This window comes from Trachinotus anak, unplaced genomic scaffold (genome assembly GCF_046630095.1).
Source record: "Trachinotus anak isolate AG129_WGS33_773 ecotype Australia unplaced genomic scaffold, CSIRO_AGI_Tana_v1 ptg000021l, whole genome shotgun sequence".
Lineage (NCBI taxonomy): Eukaryota > Metazoa > Chordata > Actinopteri > Carangiformes > Carangidae > Trachinotus > Trachinotus anak.
The window spans coordinates 23,381,536-23,401,990 of record NW_027273872.1 but is presented as its reverse complement, the minus strand read 5'-3'; the positions used below and the strand labels follow the sequence as shown (position 1 = coordinate 23,401,990).

Genomic DNA, 20,455 nt, shown 5'->3' with positions numbered 1-20,455 from the left:
ACAAAACAACATACTAAAGGATCTAGTTTATATTGCACGTAAGTGTTGCAAAGTACAAAACAAATTAGCAATTCATTAAATTACCAAAACCACTGATACACAGTGAAACTGGGGCTTTGTCACTTTGCCGGTGAAGTCATCCAACCTTTGTGACCATCTGGTGAAGCTGAGGATGCACAAGTCTCTGAAAACTCATTAAAGCTGAAATGCATGTGTGTGTTAACAGAGTAATTAAAAAATGTAAGAGTCAGGAAACTGGTGAAAAATCTTGAATTCAGCAACTGCAGCATCTCTTTGATTACAGGTGTCAGTACCTTTGAAACAAACTAGTTCATAAAATGTGTTGTCTGAGCAACAGTGTTTGTAGCTTCTCTGCAAAGCCTCATTCAAAGGTGCAATAATTGTTTAAATGTGGTGATAACGTCTCACTCTATTGGACAGTCTTTCAAAGGCATTCGTAATGTCTCACTTGATTGTCCACATAAAAGATGACAGAGACCTTGAGTAAGAAGTTCAAACATCATTCACCCTCTCACCTCCGCACAGCCGACCAACTGCTGCATCACTGTCAGATTATCAGCTTCAGAAAGCTGCAGAAATTGTCAGATGCAGTCTCCCAGAGTCCAGTGTTGGACAGGTATAGGTGGGCATTTTAGATGCTGTTCAAAAATCCAACAAGGACTTTACTGGAAATATAGTGACACCTGAACAGTTGCTTGCCATGGTGCAAATTACAGCAAGACTGCAGGTTGTAGCCATTGTAACACCAACCAGCCTTTCCAGCTTCACACCCTCAACTTCCTCAATGCTGGAAACAAGTCCTCCACAAACAACTTGGTTTTGCCTTTAGTGGTGCTTTAGCTCATTATGGAGAATGTTTTCAGTTGGTTTTGCTGGAGTCTTCTTGTTAAGGGCAGCGATATAAAAAGCATCCTCAAACTGTTCAGGTTTCATTATAAGTAACCACTCACTTTTTTATATGCTCCTCATGAATTTCATGTATTTTCATACAGAATTAGATTATATATGATGTACAGAGGTCATAACAGGATATGTTGTAGGTTCAGAGTACTGTCACACCTAGGAAGCTGTAAGATTACACTTATTTACCTGATCTAAAGCCACAGGATCAATACTGACATGCACAGTGTACAAGCCCTCCTGCCTCTGAAAAAAATCTCTCTGACCTCTGATTTTTTTATAGGAAAACTTTTCTTTTCACATCTACCTACACAACCTCAGAACTGATGTCCAAATGTGTCTTCTGTATATTCATACAAACTTTTGAGACGATTGTGTCTGTGCTGACTACACTCATCCATGCTTATTTCTGTGTGTGAGTGTTTGTGTGATGTGTGTGACATATATGTGTGTGTGTGTGTGTGTGTGTGTGTTAGTGGTGGGCCGAATCAGCGTGCCTTGTGCCTTGTGTGGGCGGACAGGCAGACAGCACCCTGCCTCCAACCTGACAGCAACTATCCACAGAGAGAGAGGGAGAGATAAAGAGGGCAGGGATGGAGAGGAAGAGATAAAGATGGAGGGAGAAATGCAGTGGTTTCAGTGCTTCTCCAAATTCAACTAACATGTTTTATTGCACTGTACAAGCTCTAATTCTAAAACAGTAGCTGCAGCCTTGATTTCCCTGTTTTTTGGGGGGGGGGTTGTGTTTGATCAGGTATTAGTAAGAAGCCTGATTACTGTTCTGACATCTCATTTCATATGCTTTTGATCCAGTTGATGCAAACTCCTCTTCCTCTTTAGAATAATGTGCATCACCACAGTGTTAATACCATTAGTACAACATAGTCTCTCTTCTCCAACAGAAATACTTTAATAATTTTATTTGGTTCCCTCTACTTTGACGTTTTCTGAATTGTTACCATCGGTGAAGCTTAACACTTCCTGCAGAGATATTTCACATTAAAATCTGTCCAGCAGCTTAAAGGCCATGGTCTCTATTAATGTGAAAACAAAGTGTAGCTGACATTCACATAACTTTTACAGGTGTTGGATCAAAAACAAACTGTTGGCAGCAGTCAGACAAGTAGTAATACTCATGCATTGAAAATGTCACTTAAAAATGGCTCCTGTAAGTATTTTACTAGTTTATATTATATTACTCAGTTATTATTACTATGGCATTAATGTGTTCTGTAAGTAGCATGCAAGCACTAACTATTTTGCATGCTGCTGGTAGTCAAACATGTTTTATAAGGTCGTCATATTTTTTTTTTGTGTTTCAAATCATGATCTGTAAAAATAACTAGTGAATAAACCTTATAGTGGAATAGAAAGTACAGTATTTGCTTCTGAACTGTAGTGAAGTAGACATATAAAAAGCATCTAAAATAATTAAGTAAAGTACAGGGCCTCAAATTTGTGCAGAACTCGAATATGTACTAGATTCCACCACTGCATAACATTCAAGGCACCAACCATGAACCAGAACTTCCCAGGTTTGAATCTGCATGTCATTTCCGGTTTTTCTGTCCCCTCATTCCCTGTTATCTCTCCACAATAAAGGCATAAAATCCCCCCACATTGCACCAGATCCATGCACCGTAGGTTTTACTACAATGACGAACAGGAGTCACTGTTATATCTACACACTGCTTCTTTGAACAATAGGAGATATTAGTACACCTTCAGCATGCATTTGCTTTTAAGTCTTTAATGTGAAACATTAGGAAGTGTATTGTTTCATTGAGAGTGTCTCAATGATAGAAAAAAAAAAGCAAAAAGAAGCTATAGGAAATAATTAGTGAACAACTTTTTTTGTTCTTCGTGAGTGTTATTTCAGACTCAGCCACTGCTTGAAATCCAGTTTTTATTTGAGAATTTATAATAATCTCTCTGTCTCTCCAAATGTGGTGCTTTGGGTGTGACTTCAGTGGAGAGAAAAGTGGGAAAGAGTGAGAGCACATGTGTCCATGGAAGGAGAAAGGGAGCAGGAGGGAAAGCTGGAGAGACAGAGTGTGGAGGGGGATGGGCGTAGAGGGAGTGAGAGGCTGCATTCTGCCTTGACAGCCCATATTGTATCTCTGTGATCCCAGCTTGGCTCTGATTGATGGCATAATTACAATATGGATATGAGATATTTACATAAGGCAGGCACAATTATTCACGGCCAAATACTTTTTACTGAACACGTGACCCGCAGCACTTCATAAAGTGCGCTGCGAGCAGGAATACTGTAAAGAGGCACTTCCTGTTTACATATCATCACCACGCTGGAATCTGTGGTGCAGTTTTGAAGAGGAGAGTGTAAGTGATCATGTAATTATTCAGTATGTGTACATGAGATGAGCACATGGAGTGTTTCCTAGGTTACACGGGAACACTGTTTGGCGTTTTCATGATCACTGGCATTTTGCTGAGACATTTCATGTCAAAACATTGGAGGATGCTGTGTTTTGTTGTTTTGTGTTTTTATGTGCTGTCATGTCAACCTTGAAGGAAGAAACTATTGAAGGCAACATTTTTTATATCTCTGCCATTTAGAGGAAAATACCTATGAAATACCTTAACCCCTCAAAAGTCATAGTTTTAGACAGAAAATTAGATTATTTTAAATTATTTTCTGCCATTTTCTTCTGCACATGTAAATTGTAAAAGAGCAGGAGCCAGGCTATGATGATGTACACTATGTCAAAGGTCTGATTCGACAGATAATTTTACATGCCATATATATTTTAACATATGATCAAACTTTTATTTTCAACGTTTTACATAAAATTATATATAATCATGTTTTTATGACATTATGCAACTTGTTATGAATAGTTTTTGACCCATGAAGACTGAAACCTGGCACACAAAGGTCGATGTGCACTTTCACTTTGGGTAGAAAGTGAAAAATGTCAAATCTCCAAATGTCAGCGTTATCAGGGAAGGTTAGCACGAAGCAGCAGCATGTTATTCCTCCGGTCTCAGACAGGTCCAGAGATATTTGTGCACGTGTACAAGCCTCACTCTGCTTAGCGCTATGTCAGTGAGGGGCTCTGGGAACCATGAGGAAGAACAAACCCTATCACTTTACATTCTATGGACACAATGAGTCCCTCCTGAAAATGTGATGGAACCAACGACTGTACGACTGACGACTGTAATTCTGATCTGTGAAGTCTATGTGCTTTCAGTTCACTCTCGTATACTGTCACCCAGCAGACTGTAAGCGAGCAAACACCAGAGAAAATTGCTTGCATACAATATGGCAATCAGCATGGCAGCCATACATATTAAAAGCTTTTTATTTGTGAAGCACATGCAGTCCACCTCCTGATGTCCTGGCTTGCTCCGGGCATCACGAGTCTTTGTTTCATCCTGTATAATGTGCCATAGTGGAGGAAAACCAATATAGCATTTGAAATGCCACACGACAATCTGATTTAAAAAAAAAAAAAAAAAGTATTTGAAATTAATCTCACCTGTGGGTTCAGCGTCACACTTTGCACATTGTTGGTATGCTGCACACACACTCAGCCTCTTTCTACGGACTGGTAGAAACTTGCCTTCACTGCCTAATGATGATGAATGCTTCCAGGTTCACTTTAATTCATAAAGCCATGTTTACATGTAAGACATTTGTCGCAGAGCTGCCAGATGAAACGCTGAAGTTGGTTTCTTGTGCTCCATTCTGATCACCTGTGTAATCTACATGATGCAAGTCGGCCCAGTCAGAGCAACAATCTGTGACTCTGGTTACAAACTTTTCCGTAGTTTCTTTCAAGATGATCACTGTGTCAGCTTAGATGAACACAAACATGACCAAGTGCATTTAGTTGCCTAAATGTAAATGTACTGTACTGTTCTGTAAAAACACAGGGAAATACCTTCATTGAATGATGATATGTTGAGAATAGACATTTTGCATAAACAGTTTTCTGATATGATGAATAAAACTATTTCATGTTGTGTTGACTAAAAAGAAACAAAGATACAAGTTAAAGGAAGTTGGTTTCATTATTTTCAGGCAACAGCATCGCAGAGATGAATGGGTGGATTATCTACCTGAAAGATGTATTTACTGAAATGGTAGCTCCCAGGTTTATTGCTTAAAGCAGGAAGTGTTAATTTTGCAATTATAGAACAGCAACACACACACACACACACACACACACACAGAGTGCAGTGAAACAGTTGCACATAAGCTTTTATTTTGCATAAATAAGCTGATATCACTTCAAGTGCAATAAAGAAAGAAAAGACAAAATGTCCTTGGAACAATGACATTCATTTCCATGTTTTAATATATTTTTGTTATTGCACATTCATACTCGCACACACCCGCGCGCCTGTGAGTGTGTGTGTGTGTTTGTGTTATATCACACCATTGCATGTGTGTGTGTGTGTGTGTGTGTGTGTGTGTGTGTGTGTGTGAGAAATGGGCAAACACATGAGAATGGTGCTTAATCGATTCAATGGAGCTGCTTCTTTCCTCTCCAATCTAACTTCATTTCTTCATCCTTTCATTTCCCCTTTTGAAATCTTTCTTTTTTTTATGCCTTTCACTTACTGTTACCACATTTCTTATTCCCCCGCTTCCTCCTGTACTTGAAAAAAAGCAACTGGTGTTCCCAGACGTGACAGGAAATTCTGCTAAATGTTAGATTAGTGGAGGTGTGAGGGAGAGGATGGCTCTCTGCAGCAACCTTTCTTACCTGTTAAATGATGCTGTTAAACAGCGTAATAGTGAGGACATGGGGATCTGCTGAGAGCGATTAGATCACTCACTGAACAGGTGGTACTGTATTCATTAGCGCCGAGCCTGTGCTGTGAATGTGTGCGTGCGTGCGTGCGTGCGTGCATGCATGTGTATTTTTGTCAGCATCCTGCAACCTTGTGTCTGCAAGAGAAAAAAAAAGCAGCCACTGCAGCCGACATTTGTTGTTTCCATTTTTTGCTTTTCTAAGAATTCTATATTCCTCTGAGTCTAATAAACGCCCCCTTTCTGCTCCCCTAGTGCAAATCATTTGTAAATATTTACACTAATTTATTATTTAATATTCCTTTTTCACCAAAACAAGGAGACGCCAGTTCCCTGCGTGTTGACTGGAAAGCAGCTGCAATTCAGATGTGAAGCGTGTTTATCATGTGAGGAGACTGATTTCTGGTTGAGAAGATACAGTCTGGCTTTGTGAACTGAACACCTTTATTAAAGCTTTTTTCCATGAATAAGGAACACACAGACAGTAAATGTATTATTTTTCATATAATAAACAACTTAAAGAGTCAGTAAATGTTTTAAATGTTTTTAATTGGCATTTAAATTAATCGTAAGGTACACATTTTATCCACTTTTTAAAGGGGCTATGTGTAAGTGCTACTGAACGTCTTGCCAGGAGCAGGTGGTGGTGATTGTGGCTTCACAAGAGTTTCTGCCATCATTGCATTTACAATACAAAACATTGCAATACTCCCTCTGAGCAGAGCTATGTCTTCAGGGCAGATTGCAGGCTACAGTGAGTTGCTATCTGAAAGTGACATGAAGGACGGGGGCTAGCTGGTTAGCATGCTAACTTCAGTAGAAGAAAAGACGTGATAGAGAGTTAACATTGTCGTTGTTTCCCACTGCTGGAGACAGCTGTTGGAGAGTCAAGGAATGAAGTTTGATGCTGAGCTCACAAAGTTTCCTCTGGATTGATAAGTAAACAGAAACACTAACAGTTTAGCAATAGCAAAACCTACAAACAGCCCTTTTAAACCTAAAATTCAAAGTTGCCCTCATTGATATTTTTAGATTAACAATGGATCAAATGACAATGCTCAATGTAAAAGGGCTCACTGGTGATAAACCATCAGAGGTATCACCTGACTGCTGTGCCCCCCACCTCTATGGTGAACCCTTTTTTGATATTTGTTTTCAAAAACAAAAGCAAAAGAAAAACCCTGAGTATGTGAAACTCTGTCCTGCTCATCAAGTACAGAAATCTGAGCTGACTGAAATGTTATATAATTCACTTTTTTCCCCATTTTTCATTTAATTTTTGTTAATTTTCTGTAAGTCACTGTATGTCATTATCACAACATTTTGGAGAGACACTATATTCTGCCTGAAACTGATTTTTGGGGGGGAAACGGGGACTCAACATTGCTTTTCCACCTTTTTTCATTTTCTCTTCAAAATGAGTAGTTTAATGAATCAAGACCAGATGAATGGGAGCGTTTAACGGAGGAGCAGACAAAAGGTCCCAGTAAGGAAAGCTGACTGCTGACACAAGCACAGGGAGGACTGAGAGCTCGTAACGATTGGAAAGAGGCGCTAAACTGAATGTGGGTCAACATCACTGACAGCATCTGTTGGACAGGTACAAGGTGAGGATGTGTGGGAGACACTGGGTGAAGGCACATGGGTGAGGCCATGTGGGAGACATGAGGGCTGTGTATGGGGACACAGACTTTTGATGTATTAAAGCTGTGCTTCCCTGCAACCACACATCAACCGCACTTGAGGAAGTCGGCTCAAACCCGTGTTTTCATTCAAACAACCAACCATGTCCTCTCACTCCCTCGCACTCTCCATTTCTCTTTGCCTTCTGCAAGAGCATCATTCTATAAGAAATGTGATTTGAATGTGAACACTGGTGTCAGACACACAGTTTCAGCCTCTTAGAAAAATAGCTGCCATTCGTGCTCCACTATAATATCTAGAATTTCCAGAGATTGGTGTGATAAGCAGTTGCAGTCCTGAGGTCACAACATGCCATTTTGATGAGGGATGTCAGAGAGAGTGGCAAGGCTCAGTCAACGTAACAAGTATGCAAGTAAAACATCCCGACAGTGATGTGCAAAAAGGGCAGCTTAAACTACAGTTGTCAGACCTTGAAGTGAGTGGGCTCCAGCAGCTGAAGACCAAACCGGCCTCTGGTCCTGTCACTTAATAAGAACAGAATGAAGCTGAGCACACGATCCTCAGCACTTGACAGGAGACTGGAGTGATGCTGCCTCGTCTCTCTGTGGCTACACACTGATGAGTGGGTCAGAAATTGGCATAAACAGCATAAACGGTTCCAACCTTCCTGCTGTCAAAAGCACAGGCTGCTGGTGGGGTAATGATGTGGGAAATGTTTTCTTGGCTCACATCAGCCCCGATTAGCATGAACAGTAGCGCTTCACTGTGCACTCTGGAAGTCCTCAAATATTATTGCTGACCAGGTGCGTCCTCTTGTTGGCCTCAGTTCTTTATAAGCCTTTATAAATGGAAACAGGTAAATCCATCACTGTCCCCAAGTGGGAGGTGTCATGGCCGTGCTTATTTTACCTTTGACTGATACTGTATAATTAATGTAATCAATTGCCAAGTAATTACATTTGGATAAACTCGCATTCATGATGCTTTTTACATCACTAAAGGAGGCTTTGTATCTTTGTCATTTAGAATTAAGAGTAGATCATGAAGAAAAAATATGCAAAGACACCAGTAAAATCATGAATAACATACCTGTGATTCTTTGTTGGGTGTAGGAAATAAGGCTGAAATTAATATCATGGTAGTGAAGATACACCGTTGTGTTTTTGACTACACTATAGAGCAATGATTTGACAAGTGGGCCCCCATTTTATTTCTAATTTACAAATGCACGCATGCACTAGCATTAGTGTGGTGTGATCTTCATTCATAAAGCACTCATGCATGAAGCAGAAAAACAGATGAAACTATTAAAATAATTAGGTGTGTAAAAACCAAAACATAGTTATTTTAAGAGAAGTAAAACTTTTAAATTCAAGGGAAAGTAAAACCAGGAAAAACTCTCTGATAAAAGTATGTTTTTAGAAGAGTCTTGTAATGATGCACCAGCAAAGGAAGGGAGGAGAAAGACCTCTAGCAAGCAAACATGAATAGAAGCAAAGGAGGATTCAAAAATAATAATACTAATAATACTAATAATAACTTTGTTTACACCTTGTTTTGTTGTGAAAAGAAAAACTAGAATCTGATAATTACATTTCTATTTTTGATATCAGTGTATACTTTATTACCACATGACAAACGTAGACAAAATTACATATAAAATAATCAGCCTGGCATCAAATGCAATGATGTGCTGCATCAGAAACAAATACTGACAGCTTATTTAGTTTGTATTTACAGTAATCGTTAAGTTAAACAGCGGCGTTTTATAAATCTTTACCACAACATGATGATATCATTACAATTTAACTCAGCGTTTTGAGTCACTAAAAGCCTGCTGTGTTATAACAAAGCAGTTTGCCACAGATGTCGTTTCACTTACTTGGTGGGAGACTGGTGCTGGTTTTGCAAGATTTAATCAAGGTACTCACATTAGAGGAGGCGTGCATAATTGCACAGGGCTTGATGAGCGTTCACCACATCTCTCAAATTAGAGACTGCAGATGGAACATTCGTACCTTTCACGCCTCGTCCTGCAGCAGTCGGAGAGATGTAGGAACTTCATCAACTTGAACGTGTCCTAGAAGCATTTGTGAGTCACGCGTGGTGGACAAACTGTGTGCCTGAGCTAACCCAGTGCAGTCTGAAGTTCACCTCTATCTCCACATAACATCAGGAGATGGAAACAGGATCTGATTTGTGAGTAAGGATGTACTCTGACTGCAGTGCATCTCTGTTGATTATATGTTCATGATGGTTTTAATTAAAGTAAGCAGTAGAACTTAATACAATTAAAGGTTTTCATAACATTAGCATAATCACAGCGTGCTGTTTTCATGGCTTCTGCCGTACTTATATTATTGTTTTAATTATCTGATAATCAAATATAGTATTCAATTTGCATGTAAACACAGAAGACAACTTGGACCGCAGAAGGTAATCGGAAGGTCGGTGGTTCGATTCCCGGCTCCTCCACTCCAAGATACTGAACCCCAAAGTATCCATTATGTATCATCAGTGTGTGTGTGTTTGTGTGATAGAAAAGCACAGAAGAAAAAGTGCTGTATGAACGTGTGAGTGAATGAGTGAATGTGGCCTGTAGTGTGAAGTGCTTTGAGTGGTCGATAGGACTAGAAAAGTGCTATGTAAGTGCTGTGTGTTTTACCATTTAACTTCAGCCAGATCCAAAATTTCTCTTCACACCAGCTTAGTAAAGATTCCAGTCAGAGGTGCGCACCAAAGTTGACATAATCATTTACAAATGGAAAATTATACATGATAGCTGCAGAATCATTAGCGAATATATATATTTTTTTACACACACAAAGTGAGAAGAATGACAATATATAATAATACCATAATGTATCAAATTAAAATGTGAAAACAATTTGACATTGTGAATTGTTCATGAACCTACATAAAATGAATTCTTAGCGTTTAGGTTCACTCTCATAGCATCATTGCCACAGCTCTAAAAACTGTCCACTGTCCACCACCTGCTCAGCACGAGACAGCAGACAGACACAGTTAGAGACTAGCTGCTGAACATAGTGGAGCATTCAGCAACTAAAGCTAAAGAGTTGGTAGAGACCAAAAATAGAGTTTAAAGAGAAAGACTGATAATGTTGAAACTGGTCTGTAATGTTATAACTCAACTGTTTGCTTACAAGCGTCTCAGATCAACTTATTTCCAGTCTTGAAGCCACCATCAAAATCCAGGATTGCAGGCTTAACACAGAAAAGAGTTTCTGTCTCCACTGGTCATGATTTCTCCTAACAGAGGAATGGCTAAAAAAAAAGCCTCTTTACTGTGCATTTTTTCAAAAATAAGACACCAGCACTTAATCAAGTTGTGGATCTGCAGCAATGTAATCCTTGCAAATAATAATATATCATTGCTGGAAACTAATAATGGGAGCGAGTGTGTGTATTGCTTGTTTTGTTATCACATTATATTTAGCTGCTTTTGTTCCTCTGTGCTGCTGCTGTTTTCACTGATTTCCTGAACCACCTCAAAGTTTCAATCTGACTCTCGGCAGCAGAGTTGCAGCCCTGAAGCTGGTATGGAGGAGAATCCTCTGATTTGCACTTTAATGGGATGGACTCTTGAATTCAGGTTGTCCAGTCGATGGAGACACTCTGTAACCAAAAAATCAACTTCTATAGCAAACAGAAAGTGAAACTGAAATATATTGGGGGTTTTTTAATGGTTATTCTGCCCTTTGGATCATTTCTTGTATTGACAGAATTGTGGATGTATTTAGATGCAGTATGAAAAGGTGCTGACTTTGTGCTAAACCTTGCTAATATATCTCCACTTTAGTTGGACAGTCTCTGGCACCAGGCTGAAACCAATTACACCTCCTCTTGCAGAGATTAAAAAGGACCAAATCTTTGATAATGATGACGAGGCGGCTTATGTTTCCATGTAAAACACAGACTGCCTCTGTAACCAAAACAGCATGACTCATGCAGTTTGGGAGAGACAGATAGTGTGACAGAATAAGCCTGGAGGCTGTCTTTAATATTGGATGTGTGGCTGAAGCGGCCTAATGGCTTAACACTGGTCTGTTTGGGACGAGAATAGCTTGCTATCTGTGTATGTGTGCATGTGTGTGTGTGCGTGTGTTTGGGCGTCTACACATGTACTGTATGTGGGTATTTGTGTTTGACTCAGAATTAAACCAGTTATTAAAATCTTAAAAAAAACATTATGTTTATAATTATCATTTGAACTTTTGACCTTTCAAGCACAGGGCCCACTTTGAGGATTAACAGCTTGATTATGGTTTTTCTTTCCTGAAATATCACAAGGAATACCACAGAGTTTTAATGTCAAAAGAGAAATAAAATCAGCAGTTTAAGATGATGTATTTTCATGATTCTGCCCGTCTTGCCTCTGCACACAATATTCACATCACAGACCCTTAAACAGTCACACAATACAGGCCCTGGTTGACCCCAGTTTGTTAAGATTATGTCCTTGAGACCTCAGAATAGGAGGCTTTGATTAACTGAAGACACACACACACATACACACACACACACACACACACACACACATATAAAAACATATTTTTCTGCACAGCCCAACCTCTCTGAGTCAAAGTAATGTGTGACACTTTGCATTATACACAGTCTGACCTTGCTTAGATCTCCCTGTGCTCTGGTGTTGGGATATCATTATCAGAGACGGACAGACAGACAGAAAAGCAAAGCAACAGAGAGGATGAAAGATATGGGGGATTGTAATACTCTAATAGTGTTTGTTCTGTCCTGCTCTCTCTCTCTCTGTCTCTCTCTCTCTCTCTCCCTCTGTGTGTGTGTGTGTGTGTGCGTACGTTGAAACCCCTTAGATATTCTTTCACCCAAAGCCAACATCCACTTTCTGCTTTATTGCTTTTTTCTCTTTTTCTTACTGTGTAAGGTATAATTATTCTGTGTCATTAGTTAAAGCCCTCCACCTTCATTTTATCCCTCCACCCCTATACTCTCTCTCCCTCTCTCTCTCTATCTCTCACACACACACACACACACACACACACTGCATGAGCTTCCATTTCCATGCTTGCATTCATGGTGGATCAAACATCAAACAAGCTGCTGCCGCTGTCTTAGCGAGTGTGTCAGTGTTCATGTGTGGAGAAGACGAGAGAGGGAGACTGACCTTGGTCTGTGTGTGTGTGTGTGTGTGTGTGTGTGTGTGTGTGTGTGTGTGTGTGTGTGTGTGTGTGTGTGTGTGTGTGATGGATGGGAGGCAGTACAGAGGGGGCGACAGAGAGGACAGGATAAAGAGAGCTCAGTATTTGGTGATGAGGGGGCCTATGTGTGAAGCAGAATGTAAGAGGAAGACTGCTGCCGCTATGAGTGAGCTTGTGTGAGAGAGGGAGAGCTTAATGTGCGTGTGGGGGCATGAGAGTATGAAACTGAAGGGGGAAAAAAATAAGTGTGTGTGAGAGCAATAGAAGGACTTGTAGTATCCTCAAGCTGAAGTCAGTTATGAAATGATGCATGATAAAATCATCACAGCTCCTGCTTTCTGTGTCTGTCTGTGTTTCTCACGAGGTTTAAAAAAATCTCCTTTAAATCACTAAACTCTATCTTAGGAATTACATTCATCCTACACTATCCCTCACCTCGGCCGAACTTACACACATACATGTTCCTGGTGGATCACTGGCTTTGTTGCTCCTTGCTAACACCTAGCATTGCGTGGCTTATTTTACAATCCACGATGCTAATGAGAGAACATAACCTGAAATTACCATTTGTTTCTATTAAAAATCAACCATGTTGTGTTTCTGTTTTAACAACATGTTGTTTTAGCATTTTAAAATGAAAACTTTCTGTATAGCTTGATAGAAAAATGACTACCACAGACCATTTCTCTGTTTTGTTGTGGCTTTTCCTGAAATTGACATTTGCTAAATCCTTTGTTTTTGTTAATGTTGCTACAAATACCCAAAATTTACTGTAATAGTTTTTAAATTGACAGGTTGCTGAAACAAAAATGAACTTACCTGTCTTCTACATAGTTAAAAACCATTTTGTTGGCTGAAATGACACTGGTTAGGCTGTTAGGCTGTTAGTATTTTCAAACAGTATGTAAGGATTTGAGAATGTGCACTAACCATTCAGTTTGGCAATGTTATGTCGACTTCTGGCTGGGATTCAACGTTATTCAGAACAAACAGAGCACGACATGTACATGAACTCCTGTCATTACTCTACATTCTGATGTATTAGCATTTTGGCTCCCACCTAGTGAATGTTCCAGGCCTGAATGGGAATTTTTCTGACATTGCCTCTTTTACACACACACGCACGCACGCACACACACACACACACACACACACACACACACACACACACACACACACACACACATTTTGGCTGGGCCTCACTTTTTGAGACACCTTCAAATCAAAATTTGAGGGTTAAGACTTGGTTTTAGAGTTATGGTTAGAATTAGGTTTAGGTTTAGGTTAGGGTCAGGGTTAGGGTTGGGCTCTCAGTTGTGATGGTTAAGGTTCGGGTAAGGGGCTAGGGAATGCATTATGTCAATGAGTGTCCTAGATAGAAGTACAAGTATGTGTGTCCTCACTTTCCCAAAATGTCCTCACTCTGTTAGTAAAATACTTTTTTTGGTCCTTACTATGTAGCAAGTACAAGTACACACACACACACACACACACACACACACACACACACACACACACACACACACACACACCTCTTATTGAATATTAATTAATATATTAATATACCAAGTAGAATCCCCTCTTTTAGGCTTTTAGGCAGAGTTCTCACCTCTCACAAACCTTAGCTCAAACTTTATTTTTCTTACAAACCATCAATCTGCAAATTACAAGAACACACACAAACACAGATACAGATACACACACACACACACACACACACACACACACACACACACACACACACACACACACACACACAGATACACACACAGCCTTTAGCAGTTGCATTAGGTCTCTCTGTGTTTCAGACTAAAAGGTTTGGAAAGTGGATAAAAAAAATAAAAAAAAAGTCCTCATACCCTTTTCTGTCTCTGTAATGCTACAGGGCATTTGTGTGACTATGTGTGTGTAATAACAGTCTTCAGCTCTTTGTACTGGGTTCGTTTAATAGGCCTTGCTTTTTCACTTTAGTCTTTCATTACATCTTCCTTGGGGTGGTAATGAAACATTTACTGATGCTTGGCTTGGGGACATCACCAGTGATGTATCCTGTGGTCATCAGGTGTTTCAAGTCTTTTGAATGTCTGACACCCTCATTCAGGCAACCAGGAGAGCTTGATCTGAGGAAGTCTCAGCTTGTGAGACTTTGGGATCACTTGACTCTCTGAACTGCAGCATCCCCCTTACATGCAAGACCTTGAACTCCTCCTCGATGGTTTTCAGGTGGAGCCTGCAGTTTGTTGGTGTTTCCATGGAGGGTGAAGCTGCTCAAGCTCCCCAGCAGACCTGCCCATCTCCTCAGGTAGCAGCTGACTCTGCTTTGCAGGTCTGAGATGGTGGAGATTGGGAACTCAGAGAAGAAGTGGCCACAAGCTCCTTGGCAAAATCCCATGTTGGTTGACTTGAATTCTCCTGAATTTTCTCTCAGCCTCCCCTCCAGCTCCTCACAGGTGTTCTTAATGCATGCTGTATCTCTGAGGCTGCTGTCAAAGATATTCCTCAGGCTTTTCATAGGCTTCTCAGAGATGGGAGGGATTGGTGTTCCTGAGATAGAGAAATGGAAGCTATCCTTGACTCTGCCTTTCTTCAAAACCAAATACCTCAATTTCTCTGACTTGAGGGATATCCTGGCCCATCCCATCAGCCTCTCCAGCGCCCTCAGGATCCATCTGCCTCCAGACACTGATACTGAAGGTCACTGTTAAGTCGTCTATGAAGGCATGGCATGAGAGGTTTTTGGCAACATAATACTAAAAAAACATAATAAAACTACTGTCACATAATGATCCCTAATGATATGCTGTTTCTCTGAATTTAAAATGAAAAAAAAATGAGAATGAAATGTGTTTTGACCCTGAGCTCCTGTGGAAGAGGAAAGGAAAAATATAAATTTTCTTACAATGTTTGATTAAGTGTGTTATTACTATTTTGAGGTGTTTATGTCTGAAAAAAAATGCAAGGCCTTGATGCTAAACACCATTAGATTTTTCGGTCCGTCTGTCTTTGACTTTTCCAAAATAACCCAGGTAAACACCCACACATGACTGAGTCACACTTTGATTTTTCTCATTAGAGAGTTCCTGCTTCACTATCTTTGCCTAAAGACAACAGCTCAATTTAGCTTTTTCTGCTATAGTATAACATAACCTGACAGAACCTCTTTTCCTCCTCTGAGTACTGGAGACTGACTGCAGCCTGTGAGGCCAGAAAGAGGCCAAACAAAAACAAAGAAGGGCTCTCATCAACAAGTTCTGCTTGGTCTGGTTTGTCCCATGTGCCTTGTCTTGACTTGTATTGTTAGTAGTTTTTAAAAGAAAAATATGGCTGATCGTCACCACTTTTTCCTTTGGTTTTAGATTTCTTGTTTAATAATACTTTCCATGTGACACTGCAGTGTTTCTAAGAGGTTCACTGTGGTGAGGTAACTATACCAAGCTTTACCATCAAAACTCAGTCATTAATTTATACTTGTTTGTTGTTAAAAATGTTTGTTAGTGGTTGTTAATAAAGAATATTTTTCTTGATGCAAGGTCCACAAAGTTCTCAGCGTCAACTCACCTAACTGAAAGTAGAGTTCTCCAGGAAGAATAATGGCTTTTATCTCTTATTTCCTTTTCCCTCCAACACTTATCTCTTCCCCATCTCTTGCATATTTGTTGTTTTATCACAAGAATATTTTTACAGTCCTGTAGCTTTAACTCGAGAGGCAAGAAAAGAATGATGGAAGTTATTGGTTTCTGGTATTCAGTATGTGCAATAACTAGGTATTGCCAGTTTTTTTTATTGTTGTAAATGTTGTAACTGTCTTGTTAAACCAAGAGAATCCTGCAGCAGCCAATCCTGAAAATGGCTTGCTTTTCTATCTTATACAAAGGACAGTCCGACTGTACCAAGACGGGAGGGAAAAAGAAATCTTGCCAACTCTCTCTTGTCAACACAACCATGTGAGATTAATGTCATGGCAGCCATGTACCAGTCATTTATTGGCATAAGTCAAAGAAATCCCTTTGTGCAGCCAAAAACAATGCAAAAGCACAATTTGAAAAATGAAATAATGTTAATTTAAGTTTTTATAACTAAAAGAAGTAAGACATTTTGACAAAAAAAAAAAAGAAAATGCACCTTTTGCTCTCAGCTTGCTGGGGGGCGTGTCCATTTGGAGTGACAGCAGCTGGCAGGAGAAAGAGAGTCAGACAGCAGAGGAAGTTTTAGCACCCTGTCAGTGTGTCGTTAGCAGTGATGTTGGTGAATAAGGACCACAACAGCATCTTCGGGGCAGAGGGGACATTTGCAGGTGCGTTTTCACATGTTGTTAAAAGTGCGGATGCTGACTAGATAATTAGCTAACGAACCTGCACACGTAGGTTAGCGGCGCGCTTTTCTCCGGGGAGTGCGTCGTGGCTCCTGGAGCAAGCTGAGGTGCAGGACACAGCTTGTTCATGCGTCAGTGTTTAAAATGAAGCGATTTGATTGGCTGTGCGGCAACAAGTTGTTCACAGCCGCAGAACTAATGTAAAGGTAACAGAGACGGATTTAACCTACCTGTTGTGAAACCTAGAGGTAAGCAAGTGGGTGTGAAAGTGTTGTTAGTTAACTGTTCTGAAATCACTCGAAAATATATTGAACATTGCTTTGAAAAAAAAAAAAAAAAATGGCGTTCTGTATTAACACAGTATGAAGAGTCATGTTTCTTTCATAAACAGCAAAACAGCGTTGCATTTGCATAGAAAGAAAATATTCATTAAAATCCTACTTTTTGTATTTCATTATTAAAAGGTCAATGCTTTACTTCCAACTATCATTATAGTTCTTGGCCAGGAGGCAAACAGTGCTGTGAGCAAAGTGGCATATAAGCAGCATGAATATTCCCATCGCTAACTGTCATGTGGTCAACAGATGCTTATCAGAGCAGAGGTCTCCTCAAACACGGGTGCCACCAATAATCATGATGATGGTGGCGGCGTTGGAATGAGCCGTTTCAGTGGCAGTGTCCTGGCTTCTTACTGGGACTTCAGGGGACCCTCATTCGTGTTATTAGTTGCACCTGTCCTGTATTTGTTGTTGTAACAAGTCTGAATATTTGCTGGGATAAAGGTTTGTTGTGTGTGTTCTTATGAGATGTGTGGCTTTGACTATAGCTCAGCCAACCTGGATTGTGTTAAAGAAATTAAAAGGTGGATTCAGATGGCATCTGAGATGCTATTCTGAGCTGTGACTGTGAGACATGCTACGTGCTTGTTATTCCTTTAAATGATCATACGTATTTAGGCTATTCTCGTAAGAAAACGAAATCCTACATAGTCAAAGCTGTGAATCTCAAATTAAGTGTTGAAATTTTGAGAAAAGTGCTGTACTTTCATCTACAAGTGGTGGCAGGCAGGATGCCTTGAAAGCCTGCAGAGATTAATAATTTCCAACTGCAAGTGCCAACAACATGCAGCATTCTTCATCATATTTTTGTTCTTTTTGCTTTGTTCTCCGCACTGATTTGGTCCCAGCTTTAGATGCCCATCCCATCAGTGCCTATCTTGAGAGGCAAATAACCGTGGCTCATATATCAACACCATCCCAGGTTCTGTCATCAGCTATCCCACTGTTCATGTGAATGAAATGTGACTTCAATCAGTACTCAAGCTGGAGTTTGAGTTCTCTTTTATTGTCATGTGTATGAAAAATACAATGAAATGACTGCTGGCATGTCTAATCTTCTTCTTTGATCTTTCCCTGGTTCCCCTCTGTGTGTGTGTGTGTGTGTGTGTGTGTGTGTGTGTGTGTGTGTACAGAAAGTATGAGAAAATCTGATTGTGTTCTATCAGTGTGATTTCACATGGCTGGCTCAGAAACTGTGTGTGTCCCCAAAGCTGCAGCAGCCTTTGTATTCATAGCCTATGGTCAAATCTAATTTAGTTTCAGGATTGTGATTTTAATCAGTTGGAAAAAAAAGATGTTTTCCAAACCCCACCAAACCTGTTTTTCAGATCAATATTAATATTTTTTTTCTGCTATCCTTGTTCCTATGGTTCTAAAGTGCTTCATTTTTCACATTTTTCGCAGCATATTTGCCCACGCAACAAGATTTGGGGTTACACTGTTTCTATTTGCTTTTCATTTGCAGCTTGAAGAAGAGATACAAACAGAAATCTTAACATTCATTTGCTCATTGCTCCAGTGTGGAAAGCAGTGAACTAAGATAAAACAGAGCAATACACAGTCCGGTTGGTAAATTTGGTAATATTTTTTATACTGTGCAAAAGTCTTAGTCCACGACTCCATGAGCTTTGTTGTTTTAGCAAAGTTTTAATGACCATCCATATTTATTTTATTTTTATTTTTATTCAGATACAAACAGAAAATACAGGAAATATGTACACAAAATAAAAAACCCCACAATTTTCAGAACAAAATGGCTTCTACAGGAAAAAGTGAGTATTTAGTGTGACGTGCCTTGGCATTAAGCACATCTTGAACTCTTTTGGGGAGACTGTCCTGAAGTTTTCTGCAGTATTACACCAGGCTTCTTTCAGCACTTCCCAGAGTTCTTCTTTAGATTTAGGCTGTATTTTATTTTGTTCTCTGTCTAGATCCCATACTGCCTCTGTAATATTCAGGTCTGCCTTCTGTGGAGACCAGTCCATGACTGTCAGTGTTTTATCTTGTTTTTCTCTTCAAATATTGTTTCACTGCATTAGCAGTGTGCTTGGGATTGTTATCATGCTGAAAAATACAACCAATCAGGTGTGTTTAGAAGGAATGGCGTGATGAATTATAACCTGTCTGTACTTTCAGCATCATGATCCCATCAATTCAGACAATATCTCCAGCACCACTCACAGAAATGCAGCAGTAAACCAGGACAGACTCTCCACCATGTTTCACTGAAGGCTGCAAGCACTCATTCCTCCATCTCTCTCCAACTCTTCTTCTCACATATTGTTGATGATTGGACAAAAAAAATTCAAACTTGGATTCGTCACTCCATAATACTCTTTTCCAGTGATCTTCATTCCAATCTTTGTGTACATTAGCATATCTTAGCATTTTCCCCCTTTTCCCCCTCTGAAAAGTGGTGTCTTGGCTGTGACCCACAAAGACCGTTCCCGATCAAGCGTCTTCTGACAGTAGAGGGGTCAACTTGGCGTCCCGATGAAGCTGCCAGATGCTGAGCCAGGTCCTTGCTGGACTTCTTCTGGTCTCTCAAAGAAGAAACTCTGAGAAACTTCTTATCAGATTTTGAAAGATTTCTTGGCCTTCCAGTAGTTTTTTTGTCCTTTACCTCTCCTGATTCTTCACATCTCCTGATAGCAGCTTGAATACCACATCTTGAGTATCCAGTTTGTTTGCTGATTTCCCTTTGACAGTGGCTTTGCTGATGCAAAATTATGATTTTATGTCTGTCAAATTCTGTGATCTTTGGCATTTTGAATGGAATGATGTTTTGAAAGTTGGTCTTATACATATTAGCAAGCTTCCAATGAGTTAAACTCATACAACATGTGTATGTAATGCTCAAGCATGTCTTGCACAAACCTGGTGCAATAGACCTTTTTCACAGCAGACCTTTTTCATTTTGACATGAAATAGTAGGACAAATACAGATGTTGGCAATGCCATTAATGAGGGTTCCATTCCATTTAGGTTTAAGAGAGCCAGGTTCCTGTTATTGCTCAAGTGTGATGTAATGTAATGGTGGCTTTTGCACAGTACTGTCCTTAGCCTTTTATACTGTAATGTTCCTGTTCCCATCTTCGAATTCTTCCTCAATCATCATTAGCTAACTTGTGTTTTAGCACACTGCTTAATGTACTCACTAATAGTGTAAGCTATTAGCATGAAGCCTGCTGTTTTAACAGCGTTACCAGGGATGGGGTGCTTTCTGCTGGGTCGAGGAAGAGTTTTAACTAAC

General features: G+C 39.9%; 1 protein-coding gene and 1 long non-coding RNA gene across 5 annotated transcripts in view; one reads left to right on the top strand and one right to left on the bottom strand.

The window, feature by feature from the left end:
- il1rapl2 (interleukin 1 receptor accessory protein-like 2) overlaps nucleotides 1-20,455 on the top strand; it is a 412,851-nt gene that overhangs the window by 48,169 nt on the left and 344,227 nt on the right. Inside the window, exon 1 of one of the 3 annotated variants that reach the window (XM_071457947.1) lies at nucleotides 15,422-16,846. The exons of 1 other annotated variant lie outside the window; for it this stretch is intronic. The gene's annotated coding sequence lies outside the window, so the exon portion shown is untranslated. Of the gene's footprint in view, nucleotides 1-15,421; nucleotides 17,113-20,455 lie in introns of those variants that run through there. One more of the 3 variants, XM_071457948.1, reaches the window with a different exon arrangement.
- On the bottom strand, nucleotides 14,179-16,976 carry LOC139606005 (uncharacterized). 2 transcript variants are annotated; one of them, XR_011684525.1, is made up of 3 exons: nucleotides 16,905-16,976; nucleotides 16,675-16,723; nucleotides 14,179-15,414 (listed from the first exon to the last, which is right to left on the bottom strand). It is a non-coding gene; the product is annotated as an uncharacterized lncRNA (long non-coding RNA). The 2 variants fall into 2 exon arrangements; XR_011684524.1 differs by having other exon boundaries at nucleotides 14,179-15,262; nucleotides 16,905-16,972.